This window comes from Oryzias melastigma, linkage group LG22, assembly GCF_002922805.2.
Source record: "Oryzias melastigma strain HK-1 linkage group LG22, ASM292280v2, whole genome shotgun sequence".
NCBI classification, from domain to species: Eukaryota; Metazoa; Chordata; class Actinopteri; order Beloniformes; family Adrianichthyidae; genus Oryzias; species Oryzias melastigma.
In genome coordinates, this window is record NC_050533.1 from 9,822,723 (window position 1) to 9,845,443 (window position 22,721).

The window sequence follows — 22,721 nt, forward strand, 5'->3', positions numbered from 1 at the left end:
AACTGCCTGATTGGCAAATGAATGCACTAGCTCTTGTTTTACATTTAAAATGAACAGCAGACGTGAGGTGAAGCTACAAAAATATTTCATTTATTCGTTTTATCATATCATACTGGGACTTGAGCTGTTGTTTGTCAGAAAAAGTCTGTTTTTTTAGTAATAAATTTAGTTTGACACTGAAAATCTACAACAGATCATCAAGAAATTTACCAAAACAAACTATGTGGAAAACTTTATATTTGATACATTTTTAAATTCAAGGCATTTAATGAAACTATCAACAGTGCAGAATAAAGCAAACCTATTGCATCTTAAATAATTCAAATAAAACCCTACCTTCCAAATAGTATGAGTCATAAGTTTACTTTGAAGAAGTATTATGTTAAAATGTTAATGTTATATCCTGAAGGTATATTAATGTTTACCGTTTATGAGCGTATTTTGAAAAGTACTCCGTCAATGGCTGACGACATCACGCTGCAACTTTTTGTTTATACCAGCAACGACTCATTGTGGTGACGGCCATCACAGATTATACAAAAAGATGCTGGAGAAACAATTAAAGGCAACAAATAACATTTTATCTATAGATTTTTAGCACTAAAACACGTCAAGAAGCTCGTTCTTGCTTATTTTTTATCCAAATCACACCAGACAGTTTTGAAGAAAAGAAAGAAAGAATAATAAAAAAGAAAAACAACTTAAAAACACTTTAAAATACTGTGACTGTTGCATTTCACTGCTTCAGAATCTGTTGGAATTACATTAATTGTGTGAACAGTTGAAGAGTTACGATAGTCAAAAAAAATGTCAGCATTTGAGCCAAAGCTCAGATGTTAAAATGTTAAAGGAGTCATGGAATTATATCGGGGCTTTTGTGCCTCGTAATTGTGTAAATGCTTAGTAAGTGTTCACAATTCATTTACAAACTTTTTGACACAAAACTTTCAGCCATTTCTGCTTTATTTATCTTAGTATCAAAACATTCAGGACTTTGGTGTTCATATATTCTACGGTTTTAAAGATTTTACACAATTTATGCAAATTTTGCTCTATTGAAAATGAATGAGAAATTCTTCAAAATGTTTGTGCTCTTTTGAAATGTTTGAATTCTTGGTATCAAAACGTTCAGCACGTTCAGGACATTCCTGCTTTTACTTTTGGTATTCATACATTTTGCGATTCTTGTAATTTTACACAAATTTTGCCATTTTTTAAAAGAAATTCTTCAAATTCTTTATTGCTCGACTGTGTTTTCATTCAACTAATCCCATCCATCCATTTTCTGAACCGGCTTAACCGGGACACGGGGTTGCTGGAGCCTATCCAAGCATTTGTCAGGAAAATCCGAGCAATAATTCACCAATCGGTTCGCTCCTGGCCTCACAGAGACAAACAATCAGACACAGTCCATCTCATTTGAACTTACTAAAATAGCCTTTATATTATTTAGTTATGATGAACTAATTGGCAAATGCGTAAACTGATTTAATTCATGTTTTGTGCTGTGATTCCAACTTTGATCCTGAAAACTAAATTATTTATGTGTGTTTTTAAAGGTTCACTACAAAGATTTATTTAAAAGAATATCGTCTATTGTTGCTTCCCAGGGACAGCAATGAACTTCATCCAGTGTGGGTCCTCAGGCGAGGCCCTTCACGCCCTTCATGCTACTGCCTGTGTAGCTACAAGGATCTAAGGTCTGCCTGTAGCGGTCCCCAGCTTCTTCTTCTGATACACAACAATATGAATAAAATAATACTCAGAAATTCAATTTTAATCTTAATTGTCCTTAAATATGTCTTCCATTTTGAAAAAATTAACTTGTTTTAAACATGAATTTCATGAGATTGAGTCCTTAAAAACCCTATTGGAACAACACCATTCATCTCCCAAAAACTAACAATTCTAACAAATAATTCTGACTAAAACAGAAGAATTGAGATCTTAGTAGATAACCAAAATATCCATTAGCTGCAGGCCTGGAAATAAACTAAACTTCATAACAAAATGGCTACCTGACAGGACAGCTAATGTGGTTAATGTGCCATGGTGAATCACGTAATTGCCTTAAGATTGAGTAGGGCGGGCGGTGCTAATGACTCCACTCTCATCTCAAATGACAAAATAGTTTAGCAGAAAAAAAAAGAAATATTCCTCATCAAAAGATCTTTGGAAAAACAAAAAAATCATTTGACACCTCAATAAATGTTTTACTTTACTTTTGGGTTGAATTACAGATTGGACGTCCTTCAAATAGAAACGATCTCAGGGTTACAGATACCCCTCAAAATGATAGCCCCTCCTGACAACAGCCCAACAATAACTGTGATGCCATATTTTTATATATATATATATATATATATATATATAATCCTTAGCATTTTCTGCAGCCCGTCTCCTGCTCAGGGTGAAAACCCTTTATCTTTACTGCGTCAAATTTAACACACTGAGAAAAGCTGGTTTATTGTGTGACAATTCATCTCTGAAAAAAAGCAGAGAAATCTTTGACAGGTCATCAAAACTGAGCTTTTTTCACCCAAAAAAAGCCTTTTAGTGCACCAGGTAATGGAGGCAGGCACTCCAATAACACACCAACAAGATAACAACTCACTCCAGTTACTGCTCGAAGGTAAAACAGTGAGTCTTTACAAACCAGATGGAGGGAGAAATAATCTCAGGGCTGGATTTGTGCGCTGGCTGCTCAACATCAGCAGCAGATCGACATGAATGAGTTTAAGCCGGCTAGTCAAGGCCGCGCTAAAGAATCCATATCAGGAGGGAATGAGAGCAGTGAAAGGCAGATCAATGTGCATACAACCAGGCTTTGCAAGAGCAAAGAAAACCCAGGAAAATTGCTTTGGCTATAGAATTTTTTTTCTATTTTGCCATCCTCCATTAAGTCAGAGTGAAAAAATGCTGCTTTTGCCAGTGAAGAATGTGTTTTCTGTTGGTGTGGGTCCTGGAAAATAAAAGTGCAAACTGGAATCCGTGTCTTTGCTGCCTCGTTCCTCTGGTGTCGTGCACTTTAGTCTGTGGTGAACACTCATCTTTGATTACAGAGATAAGTCTCCTTGGATTTTATGCGGAGCCTCTGGAGCTCGCCTGTTTGCATGCTGTGGAGGATGAGAGTGCAGCGGCAGCTACTGAAGTTCAACATCGGTTGCAATTAGGCGAAAAAAAAAAAAAAAGTGAAGGAGGATTTTGAAAGAGGGATGAATCCAGCAGGAAATTGAGTTTTTATTCAAAGAGATCAGATTTAATTATCTAATGAGTAAATAAAGAAGAGAAAGTTAAGAATAAAGGTAACTCCTATAGACAATTGTTAAGTGCAAAAGGGAGCACAAGTCAATATTTGTGTAATTACACCGTTTCTTTCTATTGGTCTCCTTTCCAATCTGTTTCTTCACGTCTTTTGTCAGCTTCAGAAGCCATTTTAGCCTCCGTCTCTCCACTCTTGGTCACAATAGCGAATGACGTGCTTTATGGCAGGCAGGCAGGCAGGCAGACAGCAACAGAAATACTTGGAGCCTGCTCAGACAGACGGATCAGGAGTGTTTGAATTATCAATGCAGCGAATCACAGCAGCACAACTTGTGATCACAGGGGGGGAGATGAGAGACAGGGAGACGGGGAGAAAATGACAGACGTGAGGAAGAGACGGAGGCAAAAAAAAAAAAAAACAGGTGAGGGGAAGGAGGAGGTGTAGCTGAAAGTAGGAGTAAAACAGAGCGGTGGAGGGAATCAATGTTCCCCACGCGATCTATAGAGCTCTCAATTATCCTGCTGCAGCTTGAGGACAGCAGCTCTTGAGGAGATGAAGAGGGAAGGAGGAGGCGGTGCAGGAAATGTCAGTGACAGAGGGTTGGGGGGGCAGTCTGTTTGAGCGCTGTCTACTTGCAGTGCGAGATGTGACGGCGGAGTGTGTGTTGCAATGCAAATTTACTGTCCTGTTTGTGTTCGCCGTCCTCCAGAGGACGAAAACACAAGAGTCAAGACGTGGAGAAACAGAGAGACGAGGGGGACGAAGGCGGAATGGAAATGAGACGACAGGAAGTGAGACCAACAGAGGAGGAAGAATGAGAGGCAAGGAAGGAAAAGACAGAAAATAACAAAAAAGGGAGCAGCTCTAAATGAGAGAGGAGAAAAGACAAGAAAATAAAAAAAGATATGGATGAATAGGAAACAGAAAAGGCGGAGAGAAAAAAAAATCCAATGGAAACCTTCCACTTACAGCAGCTGACTTCCTCTAAGAAAATCAATGTAGACTGTAGCCAGAATCCCCACTGGTCTAAGAGAAAAATCCACTATGCATGAGTGTTTTCAGCTTACAGTAGCGCTCATGTTCCACCTGCGAGTTTTTCACTCACAATTCATTTGACCAAACTCTCAAAGCCTCATTGTCTTGAATCTCGCTTGATCAACATCCAGCGATTTTTCTGATCTCTCTGCCAAATTTTCTGGGCTGTATTTATTTATTTCCATAAAAAACCCAACAGTTTTTTTTTTCCCTTTAAACTTTTCCCTCTGTTATGATGAAAGAAGATGCAAAAGAGACTTCAACCACTTAATGGGAACAAATGATTGTGACGTCGCATTAACAACTGTTGGAAAAGCAAAATGACTTGTAGCCCTTTGAACTCCGTCGACCACACACTGCAGGCGGGACATTAAAAATTTAAAACGCGGAGAGGATAAAAAGAGCAAAATATCCCATGCAGCCCTTGAAAATGCAGCTAAGCTTCAGCTAATTTCATACTTATGGTTTATAGTTACCTTTAACTGAGCTCATTTGCTGAGTTTTTTTCTTTTTCTGCAAATGAAAATAGTTTAATTCAGGACAGTTTCAATGTGCTTTTCATTGAAAGTGAGGCATCTGGAGCAGAAGACATCATATCAGTCATTTATGAAGGAGTCACATGAATTCTTAGTGTACACATTGAAAAAAAGAACTACATTGCCAGGCTGTTGCATAATAAATCCAATTTGCATTGACGTTTTAAGAAGCTTCCGCGTTGCGCTGCATTGATCTTTACTGAGCATTAGCCTTCCTGGAAAGTTAATATTCTCGCACACTTTCTAAAAAACTGTCAGGAGCTAAACAAATAGACAAGCACTGACACATATCTCTTCAATAATAAAATGTGAGGAGAAAACAAGCAGAAATTTTTATTGAAAATAATTTCAGATGGAGTGGAAAATGCAAAAAAAAGTGTTGAAAAAATAAAATTTCCATTTGTTCTGCAATTTGCTTAAATCTCAAATTGAAGCCTAGTTTCTGTCTGCTGTTCTGATAGACAAATGAATTATACGTCCTGGTGTTCAACATGAGGAAACACGTTTCATTATGGAGGAACTCAAACACAACAAAAGCTAATGTTAGCCGTCTCTCAACCTCCTGTTTGGTGGAATATGTGCACCCAGCGCTATAGTTACAGCAAAATTAATTAAAGATGCATGAAGCGTTGAAAGGCCATCATTCCCATGATGCCCGTCTGCAGTGAAAGTCACTGCTAGAGTCGCTCTGGTGGCGTTCAATGAGGGTTACTAGTGCACACAATAAAGGAATGGTTGGAAGTCGTGTTCTGATTCAATTTGTGATCAGTTGATAGGTTTACAAATGACCTGTGATCAACTGAATCAATGTCTTTTGCTGTGTAAAATTAAAGCCAGTAACTAGAAGATTAACAAACTCTCTTTGTGAAAGTCAGCAAACAGGTTAGTCAAGGGGACTGACAGTTTTTAGGAAAACTGAAGAGGAAAATGATCAATCTAAACCCAATTTGTGTGACCTTTTGATTTTAAGCATAAAAAAATAAAAGGATTAGAGCTTTACAACACTGAATTGGACAGAGTGAGTGTGGCATCACCCATAGAAAAGGCCTTATCACCGGCTCCAGTGAAATTAAGTCAATTTAGTTGCAGTTTTTCAGCAGTAAGGATGTCACCACGTTGGAGCCAGATGACAGTAATTGGTCAGAGTCGATCTAAGTTTATGTGCCAATCAAAAGTTGGATGTAGGGGCTAGCGGGACCAAGGCGGAACCAGGCTTTTACTGAGGCATCTGATTGGTCAGTTTATAACATCAGTAACTTGCAATAAAAAAAAAACCTGAATGTTAAGAAAAATGTATCATAGCAAGAATGGTTATTGTAAAAAATAGAATGACAGAGTAATTGGATGTCTATTATTTCATTAGACGTTTATGGATTTTGACTTCTTAGAGCCAGCTGGTACTGCCTATTTGAAACATGATCATTAAATCCAGTTCTCAATATACAGTCAATGGTCAATTTACCAATGTGATCAGAGGTTCTGCAGTGCGTTCTGAGCATTGATCGTGATTAAGGAGGCACAATGCATTCAGAGTTCAAATCTGAACTTTGGCAAAGAAGACGCGTCAACCAATCAGGTTACTTTTGGGTGGTGGACCTCGCGAGCTCTGACTCCAAGTAGCAATGCTCGCTAGCTCGCTATGCTTTCCACCTGGCGGCTAGCTAGTGCAGAGGGCGCAGCTGCTTTAGCTCCATGGGCTCTGTGACAGGCTGGCGACCTATCCGGGGTGTATCCTGCCTCTGCTAGAAAGTAACTTGGACACTCTCCGAAAACCCCCCGGCCCCAGAGGGTTAAGACAATAGATGGAAATTCAGGACGAAAATCCCAGCATCGAGCGACCATATTGGAATTTTACTATTTACCCTTTGATTGAATCACGGAAGACATCACGTGCCCAAAGCTGAGTCTCTGATTGCATTGCTGCCCCCGATGCTACAGTAGCACCACAAAACCTCAGATCACGTCTGTTCATTAACACTGAAAGTCGACACTCCTGCCGCCCGAATCACGTCCGGTGTGAACATAGCATAAGAATTGTCAAGCACTTTTCGTGGAAATATTACAATTAATTGAAGACAGAGAGAAAACTATGGAAAAAATACTAAATATGTAAATTTCTGATGCTATCAATTCATAAAATGTTAACTTAATGCACAAGGGAGTTTCTGGTGATACCACCCCCAGTGGTTACATGGTGAACTGCACCACGCTGCAATTTATTTGATTTTAAATGTGCTGAAATACAGAAGTTCCGGAGCTATAATTTTCTAAAACGTGTGAAACATTTAAAGCTCAGTTTGACTCAGTGTTTAGGATTGTCACGTCTCCATTACTTACAACAACATTCAGAGAGACACTCAGCTCAGAGCAATTACTGACCATTTTTGAGGCTGATTGGACATTTATGGACATGTTAAAATGACAGCTTTTCCAACTCAAGAAATGTCATCTCTGCGGAGGTAAGTGTTTAGAATAATTACAAGGGTTTAGATAACCTGCACGAAACGAACATTTTCGGCAGAAAGAAATTAGATTATGTTATGTTGGAGTCAAGCTGGGATTGTCACAAAGGTCTAGGTCATGATGTGTTAATTGTCTTGATGAGGATGTGTTCCTGCTTTTTAAGCCCTAATTAAAACTAAAAGTTTCATAAAAGTCAATAAGATTTTCTTAACTTCCTGTTTAAATAAATTTCATAATGTAGAAATTAAAGCAAAATATTATGTCAACTTTTCTCAGTAATACTGACAGTACTGACTCTGTGTTGAATATTTTTTTTTTAACCCAAACAGCAAAGATGGAATTTAAGGTATCTGAAAATATTCCAACAGCACCTAAGAGGAACCATTTCTCTTCAAAGGAGTGCGATCATTATGTAGTTATGCTGAGTACTTCTTCGTGTGTGTGAACATTTACAGCATTTGTGTGTGTATAGGTGTGATAATCAGGTGTAGACAACAGCGAGACGGTAATTAGGGATATGCCATTTCCCATCTCTTTGAAGCTGCATTGTCTTTAAAGGTGCTTATGATTATGATTGATGAGCCTTTTTTTACACGTGTGTGTGTCTGAGGGAGAGTGTGTGCTAGATTAAGATAAAGGTCTATTGTGTTCGGACTCAAGCTGCGCCGCATTGAAAGGAGGCTGTACCAAGTCATTATGGTCAGTGAGATGTCCATTGATCAAACTGTCAAGTATCTATGCGTGTGCATTTCGTCTCGAGAGCGTTTGTGTGCTCGCCTGATAAGCTAATTGCCCCTTGGCCAATGGATACACACAGCCTAATGGCTCAGAAACATTAAGTCAATTAGCTCACATAACAACAGGCAACCATACAGTCATTCACTCACACATTTGCTCTCTTCAAACACTATATTCAGCTCCTTCTGTTTGTTGTTCTTTCTTTCCTCTTATTTTTGTCTGCTTTGGGTATGAGCGCACACACACATGCATCCACTCATGCTGAGTCATTACACTAATATGCACTTGTCTTTGCAAAGTAGCTAGGCTAAACCACCCATGAAGGAAAAATAGATTACAATATTTCCAATTCTTACAAAAAACACACATAAATGTGAAGCGTATCTCATATAACCAACAAGGTGTGCAGTAAACACAATCAATTTTAATCACAACTTATGCCTCTATTCTCCACTGGATTTAGAATTAAAGCTCGGTTTTGTCAATTCCCACCTTCCCAGGCAAAGCGGATGAAAATTTCACTCCATGCAGAGGATCTAGAAAGGTGTTGCATTAGTATCATCGTCTTATCTCGACATCCATCAGACCGCAGATTGAGCTCTGCAACTCGTCAGGGGGACAGACATGTTCTGGTTCAGCACCCAAGGTCAGCCCAGGAAAAAAAGAGAAGGAAAGAGATAGCGGTTAGCACTCACATGCTTCAGTGGAGCTCCAACAAAGCTGACGGAGGCTGACAGGAGCTCTATTTGCAGAATGTTTATGAAACTAGTAACCAAAACAAGAATTGAATTTGTGCAAAACTGATGTTTATCACACTTGGCTAGCACCAGCTTCTACAGACTTGGCTGCACTTAACACATATCTGTTTCAGATCGCACATGCTGTATACAGAGGTTTTGTGTGCACACATTTATTTTATGAAGAAGGATTCACACCAGTGCCATTTCGTTTGGACAGCAGTGTGTTTTGTCAAAGAGTCTGCTTCATTTGGCAAGTGAAAGCTGATCTGAACCATGGTGTGAACTAAACAACTGCTGCAGTCTGCCTAAAAAAAGGCTCTTTATTTACTTGCAAGAGAATCCTGGTGCGGTTCACTACAGTCTGCATGTAAATAGACTATGTAGTAAAGCAAAAAGAGTTGTGACATTTAATTAAAGTATGAACAAAAGACTATAACAGGAGTCTAAGGTAAGGGTCAAGTAAAAATTTAGGGAAAAGTTCTTCTGGACAGATATGGATTTGTGAGAGTTTAGTAGTGAGTTGTGAGCTCTCGTGTTTACATCCTCAACAACCAAAAATCTTCAACTGTGTCCAGCGTCAGTGTTAGGAGCAATAAATTACAAAGTAACGAATACATGTTTTTTAAATTAATTTAGTCAGTAACGGAGTAACATACAAATTTTGTACATAGAGCCTAAAAACGTTAGTAAAAATGTATGTAGCTACGAAGGAACACGAGACTTTTGAACACAGAAGCCCAAAATGTTCATTTACATAAACTTTTGATTGGATGTTGTCGCTTACGTTGCCAAGGGTGGTGTGTATGTACCTGAAGACTTACGGTATGTCAAAGGGTGTGTTTTATTTAGACGTTGATGACACCATATTCAGTGTTAAATGGTTAAGTCACAAGTAGTTTAAAGGGGCCATACCCTGGCTTTCTAAGCTAGCTGATCACCGCTAGCTTTGCGGAGAAGTGTTTGTGTCAGCCTGGGGGCGGAGCAGACTCTTCCTGGAGGGGGCGGTTCTCAACTTGTGATGTAAGCATGTGAGGACCCGCTCGTTTTCATGAGTATTGCTGCTCCTGAGAGCACAGATTTTTGGGGGGATTACTCAGAGATGAATGGATGAAAATACCGCTTTGGGATTGTATATAGTGAGGAAAGAACAGTATAATAATACAATACATTTAAAATAATACATTTAAAAGCTCAAAAAGTTGGTATGGCCTCTTTAAATTTAAAGAATTTTATTTGAAAGCAGATCCTAACAATGGTGGAAAATTGCCCTGCATCCCACCACATTCAGACTTATAGTTCCCCAAGTGGTTTATGCACCATACATTTGAACTAATAAAAATAACAAACTCAACAGCAATGATCTATTTGCTTTTCCTTTCTTCTCATTTATTGTTTCATTACTGCCTCTAAATAAGCTACACTTGTAACTGCATAAACCCGTCCAGATGAATGGTCCGCCCTAAAAAATTGTGATCTGAAAGCAACAAAACCAAATGAAGATGTGACATTTTTGGAATTTACTGCCCAATGACACCAAGTGGGTTTAATGCAGCGCAAGTTTACATTTATTGCAGAACAATAAACATGCTAGGTGCCTATTGTACTATAGGACAGAGTGGTGCTATATCAATATAGAAAATGCATTACGGATTGAAGGAGGATGTTTGGAACCACTGGAACACAAAAATATATTATTGACTACAAAACATTTCAACCTTCTAATTTAAAGCTGTATTTAGTCAGAGCTATTTGTAAATTCTTATAAATAGGTGAATGTCTAATTTTGAGTTTCATTTTTCTTTAGAAATCCTTTTTGCAGCTTCTGTTCCGCTTGTTCAATATGACCTGATTTATCCATCTAACTTCTGGCTGGCTAAGCCTTGCAGCTTTCTCTGTGATCTTGTCTAAATTTACATCTCTCTACATGCCTCGATAATAGCCGCTGAGAAGTTCTCACTGCTGATGATGAAAGAGTAAGAGGTCGATCACATGCTAAGCAAACTCTCCCCGTCTGAATGCTGCTTAGCATCGTGGAGTGCTCCCTTTTTTTGTGACCTGCCGCTCAGAACACCAGCAGAATTGTGAGGCGGCAGCGTTCCCATGAAAAGCCATTGATAAGAAGTTCCCTCATAAATAAATTCTCAAAATACACAGAAGTGATCAGTGAGTGCTTTCTTGAGCAGCAGTGAAAGATAGCGAGAAAAATACGTTTGCATTTATGATTGAAGGGAATGCAGAGAAAGAAATTTGCTGGACGGTATCTGATGGAGCGGAGTGACAGGGGAGACGCTCGTCTGTAAACCCAAATACATTAAAGAGGTTTAGAATAAGGCTGTTGGAGGAAATCTGAGTCTTTTCACAACACAACAGTAACACGACACAGGAAGCAACATCTACAGAAAATGGTCATAACAGTTATCAAACACGGAGGAACCAAAACCTGTGGTTTCAGATCGGTTTTGTTACCATAACCTTCCAAAAGCCTTAATTAAGCCTCCTAAACAGGACAAAAGGTGCATGTTTGTGGTGAAAAAGCCTTTTTTTCCCCAAAAAATTATTTAATCACCAGGATTAGGGGTGTGAAAAGTAATTTCACGATTTATAATGAATCCTTTTGGAAGATACAATTCACTGACCTAAAATCAATCCAGGACACTTTTAGCCAAAAATGTAACCAGTGGGACTCAGATAAATACCTGGTACTGAACATTGCAGGTGAAGTTTTCCACATTGTGTTTCTTGTAAGATTATTACGTGTAAAACATCAACTCACAAATTACAGACCATTAAAATTCCTTATTCTGACGATTTTCAAAAATACCAGAGAAAGTATTCCTCACAAGGCTGGAAAATTTCGTTGAAAAACATAAGCTAATGTCTGATATTCAATATAGATTCAGAAAAAAAGACATCAACTTCCATGGGAATCAGACAATTAACTGAATAAATTATAAATATCTCAGATAATAAAGAAATGAGTAAACAAGAATTAATAGCATATATCCCATTTTTGCTTTATAGAGTTCAACCCAGTGTTGTTTTTCCACACCAATATGATACAAGCGGAAGATTCTACCACAATGTATGATCACAAAATTCAAAGAATTGGACTGTTTATCATATTTTGCTGCTATCACGTGTGATGCCACTTGGTCATTTTTACGTTATATTAAAATAGACCTACCATACCTCAATCCAAATGTATTTTCCAATATCAATATAATCAATTTATTTTATTTTGATTAGTTGATTCGATTGACAACTTGCTTCAGACAGACTGATCTGGTTGAATCGTATGAATATAAACCTATTAATCAATTTAGTCGATTAATCGTTACATACTTAAAGACCATGAACCATTCTGTCTAATTTGGCATAGTCAGCATGTCTTGTGCCTCTTGATATGGAACTCCTTGAAAATAGCCAGTCTATTGACACATGGCAGATGCAGGTATTTGGTATTTCACTGAAGAAATACTCAAATTTCTACTTGTCCTGAAAACGGTGGCCCTCTCAGTCAACTGAATTTTTTTTTTTTTTTTACAATTTCAATGAACAAGTAAGTGTCCTGTAATTTCACCTTTATTTAACCAAGAGAAAGCTCATTGAGATTACAAATCTCTTTTGCAAGAGTGTCCTGGCCAATAGTGTTGCCACAGATTCAAAATGGTTTATAGTGCAATTTATCTAAACACAATCAAGAAATCATATTATTACAGGCCGTTTTTTTTCTTCCTATTTGGATTGTTATTTGTTCATGTACTTCAGACATGCAAAGTTTTTATCAAATCTGTAGTTTGGTTTGTATAATTTCTCAGTTTGAGTCATAAATTTGTATATTTGTGCAAAAAGTTGACTAATATCAGAGTCGGATTGTTCCATTTTCTTATTTCTTTCACTATCTGGAATTTTGTTGTGCATGCAACAATGACATTGAAGCCTATTCCTATAGTCAAATGTGTTTTTTTATTTATTGACAGCAGTTCAGTCAAACACTGGATTTGTTTAGATTTTTATTTTGATGACATCTGTATTTATTTATTAAAACAACAGTTTTGTTGTCTTAAAAAGGTCAGGATTGTTTGTGTTGCTTCTTTTCTCATTTCAATCTTTTTCCCACCATAATGACACAGGGGGATTTCCTATTGATCATGTGGCTGATGGAAGCATACTAATTACTTTTCCCTTGTTTTATTTTGTAATTGTTTGAAAAATATATAGAAAATAAATCATATGTAAATCAGTGAGTTTATTCCTCTATTTCACCTACTTTTAGTCAAAGTCCAGTATGCTTTTAAGGCCACTCTTGCTGGTATTTTCATGTTTATTAAGCATTTATCTGTGACTGTTTGGCGCATTATTATGAGCTGCTGCTCCACTGAAGTAGTGTCTGAAATGCATTAGCATCTGGTGTTCCCTATCCATCGCTGAGTGTTCTGCATAATTAATTTTATGCTGGGTTTTACTTTGGGAGTAAACAATTAGGCAGTCTGAACACGGCATTGGATGAATGAAACAGAGCTGAATAGCTGGAAATGCTTAGCAGGGTTTTGCAGTAATACCAAGCTGACCATGTTTGCTGCATCAAAACCGATGCAGGCTGTCAGTTGCTCAATGAAACACCACACCAGAGTCTCTTTGAGTAACACTTCATCCTGGGGACATTTATTCTGCGAGTCAGCAGAGGTGAAGGCATCAAGGCAAGAGTCACACTGCAGGTTAAGTGTTGCACGTCTGTTTAAAAAAAATGTTCCTGGCTATCTGTGGTTCCTGGATCTTTATAATGGCACCTTGTGCCTCCCCTCACTGTTCAATGAACCAATTTTAACCACAGAGCTCCTAGAAATCTCAGCTTCCATTCACAATTTGTAGAACAAGAAAAAGTCTATATTAGAGGTTTCCCAATCGCTTGCCTGGCAAGAAACAAAAAGCCTGGTTGGAAATATGGTAAAGTGACAACCAGCTCAAATCCATAAATGTATTCATATTTGTATTTCCTATATCATTTTATTGTTCTGAAGGTGCTTTTTGTCAATAAATATGACACTCTTGGAAAGCTTCTTTAGTTTTATTTCAAATGGTGAAACATTTGTAAGGGAAAATGCATTTGTGAAATGTGTTACACCCGTAAAAATATTTTTTAGCAAACACCATACAATTTAGATAAAGTCATATTAGCTGTCACGCACCTAAGTGTGAAATTTGTTCTCCGCATTTGACAAATCCCCTGGGGGAGCACGAAGCTGCAGACAAAGCCGTGCTTGGGAAACATTTGGTAGTTTACCCTCCCCAACCTTAATGCTGAGTGTCAAACATGGAGGCATTGGCCCCCACCTTTAGTATGACTCAGCCAAAGATTTGAACTTAGGACCTTCAAGTCTCAGGGCAGACACTCCACCTCAAGATCAATGAGAGGGTTTATACCAATTAGCTTTGCCATTGACTGTCACTTTTACTCAGTTTTATAGAGATTGTCTTCACACGGGCAATCACTGACAAATACTGTTTGGTATTTGTTGAAAAACAAGAAGTTTGGAGAAACAAGACATTGTGGAAGTTTGCCAATTGACAGAAATTTGAGTAGCATGTGAACGAACCACACAAAGTCTGAGACCTTGTAGTGACCTTAAACTGGTCACCACAGCTGTTCAGAAGGATTAAGTGTCAGGCAACTGTATCTTCTCCAGCATGGAGGTAGTCTCCGATTGTCCCCACTCTATGGTCATTTGTTTCCAGACATTGAAGATGTAGGATTGAAATTGAAACCACTCCAAGAGTTAATGCGTGGTTCTATGGGTATCTCTACCAATATCCTCATGTTTTAATCTATATGTCCAGTTATCTTGATTTCTATGATGCCTGACATGTTGTAGAGAAACAGGGTATTATCTCCTCTGCAGCTATGACCGTGTCACTGAGCAAACAGTCTGTTTATCCATCTGGCTTCATTGTCACTTGTGTACCTGTTTAAATCAATAAAAAAGTCCAAGAGCTTTTGTTCTTGCAGTTCCCAGTGCTTCAGGTATGACATTTGACTATATCTCCTTGGGCACTTGCTCTGGGCCTCTGTCTGTTGACTCATTTCTTTCCGAGCTGCCTTGATTCCAAATGTTGATTCAGTGATGAGTTTTGTTTTTATTTTTTCTGACACTGCTTTAATACCCAAGCATCTCCAGGACCACAGCTGCTGAAGTGTACACCAATCCATTGAGATCAAGGATTGTTGTGGTAGAAAATATTATCAATGATTCAATCAGTTTCCAGGAGACTTTCAGGTGGTACTTCACTTAATTGTTGTAGTTGGTGTCATGGTTGCCAGGTGTTCATTCTAGACATGATTTTATCTTCAAGGTCCATTGCTGGTTTGCACAGCATAATGGTAATCATGGCTCTCTGGCTCTTCCATGGTGGTGCGTATGTCTGTACCCCTTCAATCTCACATTGGGATAGCAGTTGTCATCTGTGGATGTTGGAACATTGAGCTACAAGTTGCTATGTTGTTAGGTTTGGTTATGGATTTGGAAGCCTCCCCTCACTCCACATTCTCTGCATCTAACCTCTCTGAGTGGGTTACACAAGTAGTAGTGACTGAACAAAATCTTATTCTCACCTCTAGTCCATTTCCGACGTGGTCCAGTAGCCCACCTTCCATCAGGGTTTTCTGGCTCTGCAGCACCTGACTTGGATCTTTCTTGGTTGGCGACGTCTGGGTTGGCATGACATTGGTTTTCTTGTTTCTCATGAAGTGTGAGGTAGGATAAAAGTTTTAAGAGTCTTACCCAAGGACCCACACCAGATTGTTTGAATTTCTAATTTTCACCAATGAGAATTGAACCCTAGTCTTCTGTGTGCCAGTCCTCCACCTCAACTTATTTTCTTCAACAGCTCAGTGACCTTGTGGAAGAGTGTCCACTCTAAAACTGGAAGGTCGTGATTTCATTTCCAGAAATAGAGATACTAAAAACTCTAAAAATGGGACCCCATGCCTCCCGGCTTGACACTCAGCATTTAGGTCAGGGGTGTCCAAATCCAGACATTGAGGGCCAGTGTCCCATATGTTTTCTAACCAACCAGCTATTGAAGCTCCTTATTGGCTCAACACACCTGATCCAAGTAGTCAGCAGCAGGCAGGGTTTTTGGAAAACCAGCTGGAGGCCGGCCCTGAATGGAGACCTGGATTTGGACACCCCTGATTTAGGTTGTTGGATTGGGGAGGGGTCAACCGCTACATGGTTTGCAGCTCATCCCCAGGGGATGGGTCCAATGCATAATAAAAAAAAAATTCCCCACACCTAGGTGCATGTCACCTAATCAGACTTATACTCTAACTTTACTGTCCAATTAATTTATGTCAGGTTCTATTTTTATAACCTTATTTGTCTTTTCTGTTTCTATAGTTCAAAATAAACAAATAAGCAGTTAAATAGCTTTACCTGTTGTCTTCGTCTTCCATCACAGAGCATTAGTGAATTTTTGAAATGTATTAGCATCTGAAGGAGATTTTATTTGACTGTATGGACCATTTTACCACACTTCCAGACGGATGTCTGGGTCGCGGCTGCCAGAGCGGATAGGCATTTTGAACATGGTGGAGATTAACGATGAAGCACTCACCATCTTCATCTTCCATCTCGTTTAATGATAGCCACCCTGTCAGCAAGTTTCTAAGTGGACCTGAGTGACACATTGGCTCCTCGTACGTTTTCATTGTGTAGACCTTTGTCTCCGTCCAGGTTGAGAAAACCATTACTCAGCCCGTTAAAACAGGAACTGGCTTATTTACAGTGGGTTTCCATTGACTTTAATGATTGGTTACTTTTTATGCCATCCCATCACAGGAAGCAGCATAATTTGATAGGCTCTTTGTGTAATACAGTCGACTGTGAAGCATAAGCTGTTGTTTCCAGACTACGTCACACAGCAAGACTGTGGCAGTCAATATGGGTGACAGTTGTTTTCCCACATCTCTTATAGTGAAACTACTTCATGTTTAATGATACATCATTTGCAGACGCGTCTTTAAAAGCTTAGATATAGTTCTTTCATATTGTGCTGAGAAACAACAGATTTAAGCTCTGCTGCCGCAAATAAGCCGAGACTCCACCGTAATTGAGCTTGCCATTAATAGTGCGCTTTGTGCTCTCTGCTGTGTGCCAGCATGGAGATGACTGGGCATATTGTCAAAAGGGGAATAACAGGAGCAGCAGGAAGCTTCATCTGACCCACTACATCGTGTATATTCCACATTTTCACCTGTGTTCTCGGGCTGGTCAGCGCCAGCGCTCATTTGCATGTCTAACAATCTGAGCCGACTTTAAATGACATGAACTTTTTGAATCTCTCATATCAAAGATGGCTGTTTGTAAGTGCCATCTGTCACAAAAAAAGAGCACAACAACAAGCCAGGCCTTGACAGGTGGCAGCAGATGAAAGTTTGCTCTCTGGTGCCACCTGCTGCTCGATTACTGCACGACTCCTTTTGAAAATATTTAATTAATAATAAAAAAGCTGGCTTTCGTAGTCAGAATTATTCACATCTCCTAAGTGCAGCAGATGAAATTTAAATTAAATGTATTAATAGCTAATGATTTCTGTGCAGTGTCGTGGGGTTTGGTCTCGAAATACCAATTTATTTTCACAGTGATGCAGAGCTGCATTGCACACTTCTGTTTTTTAGCAGGTCAGACTTCCGCTTTTTTTTCCTGGAAAACAACGTCCCCACACCTAAAAAAGGTGCTAAACTAAACTAACAAATCCTTTTGAGGTTAGTCAACAGATTAACCAGATAAAAAATGTAAAGCTTGTCTGATTTTTGTCACATAATGGCAACAAAAGTCAGATTTGAACCTCAAGGATGAACGGATTTAGCCTTAGGCGAAATCTTAATCATACCTTTCAGAGGTTTATATTCGGAATTAAGTGGTATAGCTGGACGTCTAAGAACTGAAGCAGCACCCATGAGTTTATTTCTTTGACCAGAGGAACCACTCTTTACTTTTAGCCCTGCAGCATTTCAACCTTTAGACCAGCTCTGGTGTATATAGGACAGTCTATAGCACAGTAGCAGGAAAAAAACGAAGGAAGCTCTATTTTTATAACAAGTCAAACGTACCCTTTTGCACGTTTGGACATCGAATAATAGAAGTTGCAATTTCAAAATAAACCTACTTTTTTTGCCAAAAAAGTGAAACTTCTATACACAGAAAACACACAAAACAAATTTAAGAACAATGTTTAACCTTTAGATAATTACTTATTTTGTTGACTTTTTTTATCTAAAAAAATAACCCATTGAATTATGGCTATCCCATTTTATCATAGCAATTGTTTTAAAAATATATTAATCTTCCCAGACAAACGAGCCAAACCAGAAACTCCTGACCTACAGAAACGAGACGATTAAATGCTGTGTGACACATCATTGGCTACAGTAATTTTAACTGCTCAGTCCAGCTACAGCTTTCCCCCCGCCTGACAGTTGAGGGCACAGCCTGTTTGTGAGCAGACATGTGTGCCTGAATGAATATTAATGAACGGGAGTAAGAGGCGCTCTTAAAAATGCACGTTTGCCATCAGATAAAAATCGATTGATCACTTGGCTCTGCGTGATGCTCTCCTTTGAAATGCCTTTTAATCTCGTCCCAAAGACTCAAATCGTGGAATCTATTTGCCTAAAACAGTTGAGTTTAACCTTGTAGCGGGTCAGCTGGTGGATGACGAGTCCGATTTGCATGAGTGATTAATTTAAGTAGTTTAAAAAGAACTGGGTAATGACGTCTAATTGGTTTAGTTGAAGTTAAACTGTTCGGTCATCGTCAGATGCAGCAGCTTTGTTTTACTTTAGAGTCAATGACCCGTTTCTCCTTCATGCTCCGGGCATAAGTGATGTCATGGCAACTGAAACGCCGGTAATGATGGCGTTTACACATTCATGGACCATTCCCTCGCTTACGTCCTGTTGCACAACAATGTTAACATTATAATGCAGACGCTCCCTCGCATCTTGTTGATATGCTTAACCAAACCCAGCAGAAGGAAGAGCAACAGAGTATCTGGAATTTTTAAAGCGCGGCATGCTGGGAAACTAGTCGCCCGGGCCGCGTGCATCAGTCTGTGAATTACAGTCCGCGTGAACGTCCTCGGAACATGACGCGCTTGAGAAATTTGGAGAGCAGTTCGAGACTCAGCTCGAGTCGTGTCATAATTAACTCGGCACTGAGCGACCCTTCTGCTCAGCCACTGGAGAAAATCCATGTGGACACCCAACTGTGGCACTTCAGCGTGAGCGTGCTGCTGGGGAGCGGGGCCCATCACCTTCGGAGGAGGAGAGCTGATCGATGGGAAAACTCCACAGCATATGGAATAAGTCTAAATTCTTTAAAACGGCTGCAGTCGTTTAATAATATTAAAGCAGGTTAGGCTTTTGGATTATGATTAGACACTTCATTAGACTCCTAATAATCAGCCTTGCTAACCTCTGCTAACTCCAGTACAAATCTTTACCCAGAGCTTTCTTTAAATCCAAAAGAATATATGACTCTTTTACTTCTGGCTCACATTATTAACCCTCCTTAAATTGGAATGTGATTCTGCAAGATAATCATGTCCCTCAGGATGAATTATGACCACTTTTTCCCCCTGAACAGGAGCAATGAGGAGACAATAGAAGAACTTTAAAGAAAAAGGAAAAAAAAAACAGGCAGGATATGTTACACAAAGAAAAGGAAAGGCTGCCCAAATACTTGAGAATTGATGTAAAAATAGAAACCTGTCCACCCGTCTCCACGTGAATACGGCTCAACAGCTCCCGATAGCCTTGCTAACACTGCTTGTGTCACCGGGGCTCTTGAAGAACGCCTCCCGCTGTTTGATGGCTTGCGATTTGTTGGGCCGTCTCAGTGCTTTCAGCACACATGCAGGCTTATGTACAGATGCATGAACCTGCCTGGTCTGAGCAGCCTTTGAAGTGGTACGATGATAGCATCTACCAGACATCAGCTGCAGGATTAAGGGCCGGGGTGTCAGATTCATCGCAGGATGACTGACGTTTCTCAAACACACGGAAAAAGAAAAAGCTGCAAGTGGTTTTGTCATTCAGAATTATGGGGCTTTAATAAGGATTTCAGATAACGCACAGCTTTATAGAATGTTTCGGTTAGTTTTGACTGAAGCGATGGAGGCAGGGATTCATTTCCGAACATGTTTAAACATCGATTTCTGTAAAAGCTGCTTTTAAAAGAAATCCTTTTTGGAGGAATCCATTATAGTGTCAGAGTTGTTATTTTGGGGGAGCAGGCAAAGCAATAAAGCAAGTTGATGAACTGTCACTGTAGTTATGTTTATTAACCCATTGGAAGTTAGTTTGAAAGTGCAACAAAAAATTCAGAAATAGCACAATTTCATAGATTTTTCCATAATGTTTTATAGTCCTTTTTGCAAAAATGCACATAATGTTGCTATTAGTCTCTATGGACAGGAGTATATTTGTGTTTCCATTTGATGCTAAAGTCATCATTACTGAAGACATGCATGACTAACATCACTAAAGCTGTCTGATTTAGCAAGACTCCTACCTGCACCTGCATATTCTGTTTGCTAAGACCTAACAAAGACTCAACCTGTCAGCATCTTTAAATGTAACTGAAATTCTTTTCCGACTAACCCTCTTATGCGTCATTACTCGTTTTGAGTGATCTAAACTGAATTCATCATAATAAGCTTTGTCTCTGCATTTCATCTTTCTAACTTCTTTCATGGTTATGCAAACAACTTGAACTTGTTTCCTTGAAATTCCTTCTCTTCTTGAGTACCAGGTATTGGAGGGTTCAGCTGTGCAAAGATGACATATTTGTAACTTCAGTTTAAGGACACATTTTACTTCATTTTGTTCATCAAGTGGAAGCAAAAAATCCGAAATGATCTGGAAAAATGAGAGATCTTATGCAAAGAAACTGCAACCAAACTATTTACAAAGTTGAGCTGAGTTTTAATATTTCACTCCGAGGCCTGACTGGTTTCAAACATTTTAGAAATTAACAGCAACCAATGCTCCCTCACCAAATGCAGTAAGATTTTTCAGAATCAAAACAAATACAGCTTCAACGTTTTATTTTACTTTATTATTTTTATTAGGTTGAGTCATGTACGGTGGCCCTGAAGTTCAAATCTCAATGAATTACCGAATGCAAAAACATATTAAAGATCACAACAATTAAAAAAGCAAAATAATCAATAAAAAAGTAAATTACATTATAGAATCAATGAAAAATTTCAGATAGTAAAATGCTAATTATTGCACAATAATGCATAAGTGCATAACGTGTTATTTAATAGTTAAATCATGCTAAGTTACAGAGTATTGGGACCATTTTACAAGCAAAAAAAATTTTGTTTTTTTTATTACAACTTTAGAGTTAAAATCACAAACTTAAGAATTTAAAAATAAGGGGCTAAATTTTTTATTGTAAAGTTTTCATGTAAATATCTATATTTTTAAATGTATTACTTTTAAAATGGCAAATCTACGACTTTAAAACATGTAAATTTTCAAGGTAAAAAAAGTCAGAAATTTGTGCAATAAAAGTCAGAAATGTACAACTTTAAATTATTTAATATTACTCTTTTTCTTTATTTTGGTTGCCCTGATACTCTATTGTACTAAACTATGCATTAACTAATGTTAAGAAAGAGACTCTTATTATAAAATGTTGTCTACAATTAAAAAAAGAAACAAAAAATGAAAACCTTCAGAAAGCAAATTTAATTTCAAAAAGTCAAAATAAAATGTTAGAAAACGAAACACAATAAGAAATTGGAGAAAGTAGGTACTATGGGATATGGCTGTTTCTATGACGACATCCATTATCACCCATACTGAATTACTTTGGGTTGGAACAATAAACGTCATCCAATCAGTGATGTACTTTACCTTTTCTGGCTTCTTCTTTTGTTTCACTTTTTTACTTTTCATTTTGATTCCTTTTGAATTCTGAAACGCTACGTTTGTGCTTCATTTTTTTTAAATTATGTTTTGGTGCCCTGAATTTTGTTTTGATTTCTAAAATACATTTTTTTTATTCTTCGTTTTGCTTTTTTATAGGTCGTTGAGATCTTTTAAATGTTTGGGATTTGTTGGTGTGAATTGTCCTTCAGGGCCACCGTACAAAACTAATGTTACTAGTAGTTAGATATAAAATAAACAGAAAAAAAAAATGAAGCCAGTTATTTTAAGTTCTGCACACTGCAAAAAAGTAAAATTTGAGATAGAAACAGTATGAGAACAAAGAAGTTCAACCCTCAAGAACTGAAAAACCTAGATTTATGGAAATAAATTTAGCCTAACCATGTAAAGTAGTCCACTTGACCTGTATCACCACAACAGCAGAGTGCCCTCTAGAGATCTGACATTGTGTCTACTTAACACACCTTTGTTTTCCCTCGAAGAACCGTCAAATACAAAGGTTGCACGGATGAAAAGGGGTCTGATTTGTCCTCTTTCTGGAGCGTTAGCTGCTGATGTGGGTCACAGAAGAAAAGGCCATTTGTGTTTGTAATAGAAAACACACCGAGTACACTTTGACAAAAGACAAAAACAGCCTCTTACAAAAGCAGAGAAAAAAGTGGCCAACTTATATGATGTTTTGTGAATGCTGTATTTGCAGGTGGCAGTTCAATAGTGAGCAAAACAGTAAATCTTTTCCTTACAGCAGAAACATGGAGAGCTTAAAAAGCGGACCCCTCCTGCCCAGACGGAACCCATGCGGCTGGATACACCAATGATCCATGGGGCAAGTGGAGGCTGATGTGTCTGGCCCAGCTGTCTGTGGAAGATGTTGAAGATGTACATCTACTTGTGTTCCTGATTTTTGGATTCCTCGCTATTGGGATCGGAGGATATCTCAACTATCAGGCGGTCTCGGAGGCGAAGCCCATGAGAAGCGAGGT

At 38.5% G+C, this 22,721-nt stretch overlaps 2 long non-coding RNA genes across 2 annotated transcripts in view; both read right to left on the minus strand.

Moving 5' to 3' along the window:
* The window catches only part of LOC118598004, a 72,016-nt gene that overhangs the window by 35,716 nt on the left and 13,579 nt on the right, over positions 1-22,721 (minus strand). The window lies entirely within an intron of this gene.
* Positions 20,235-22,579, minus strand: LOC118598003. Its single transcript, XR_004947038.1, has 3 exons — positions 22,482-22,579; positions 22,203-22,289; positions 20,235-20,606 (listed from the first exon to the last, which is right to left on the minus strand). It is a non-coding gene; the product is annotated as an uncharacterized LOC118598003 (long non-coding RNA).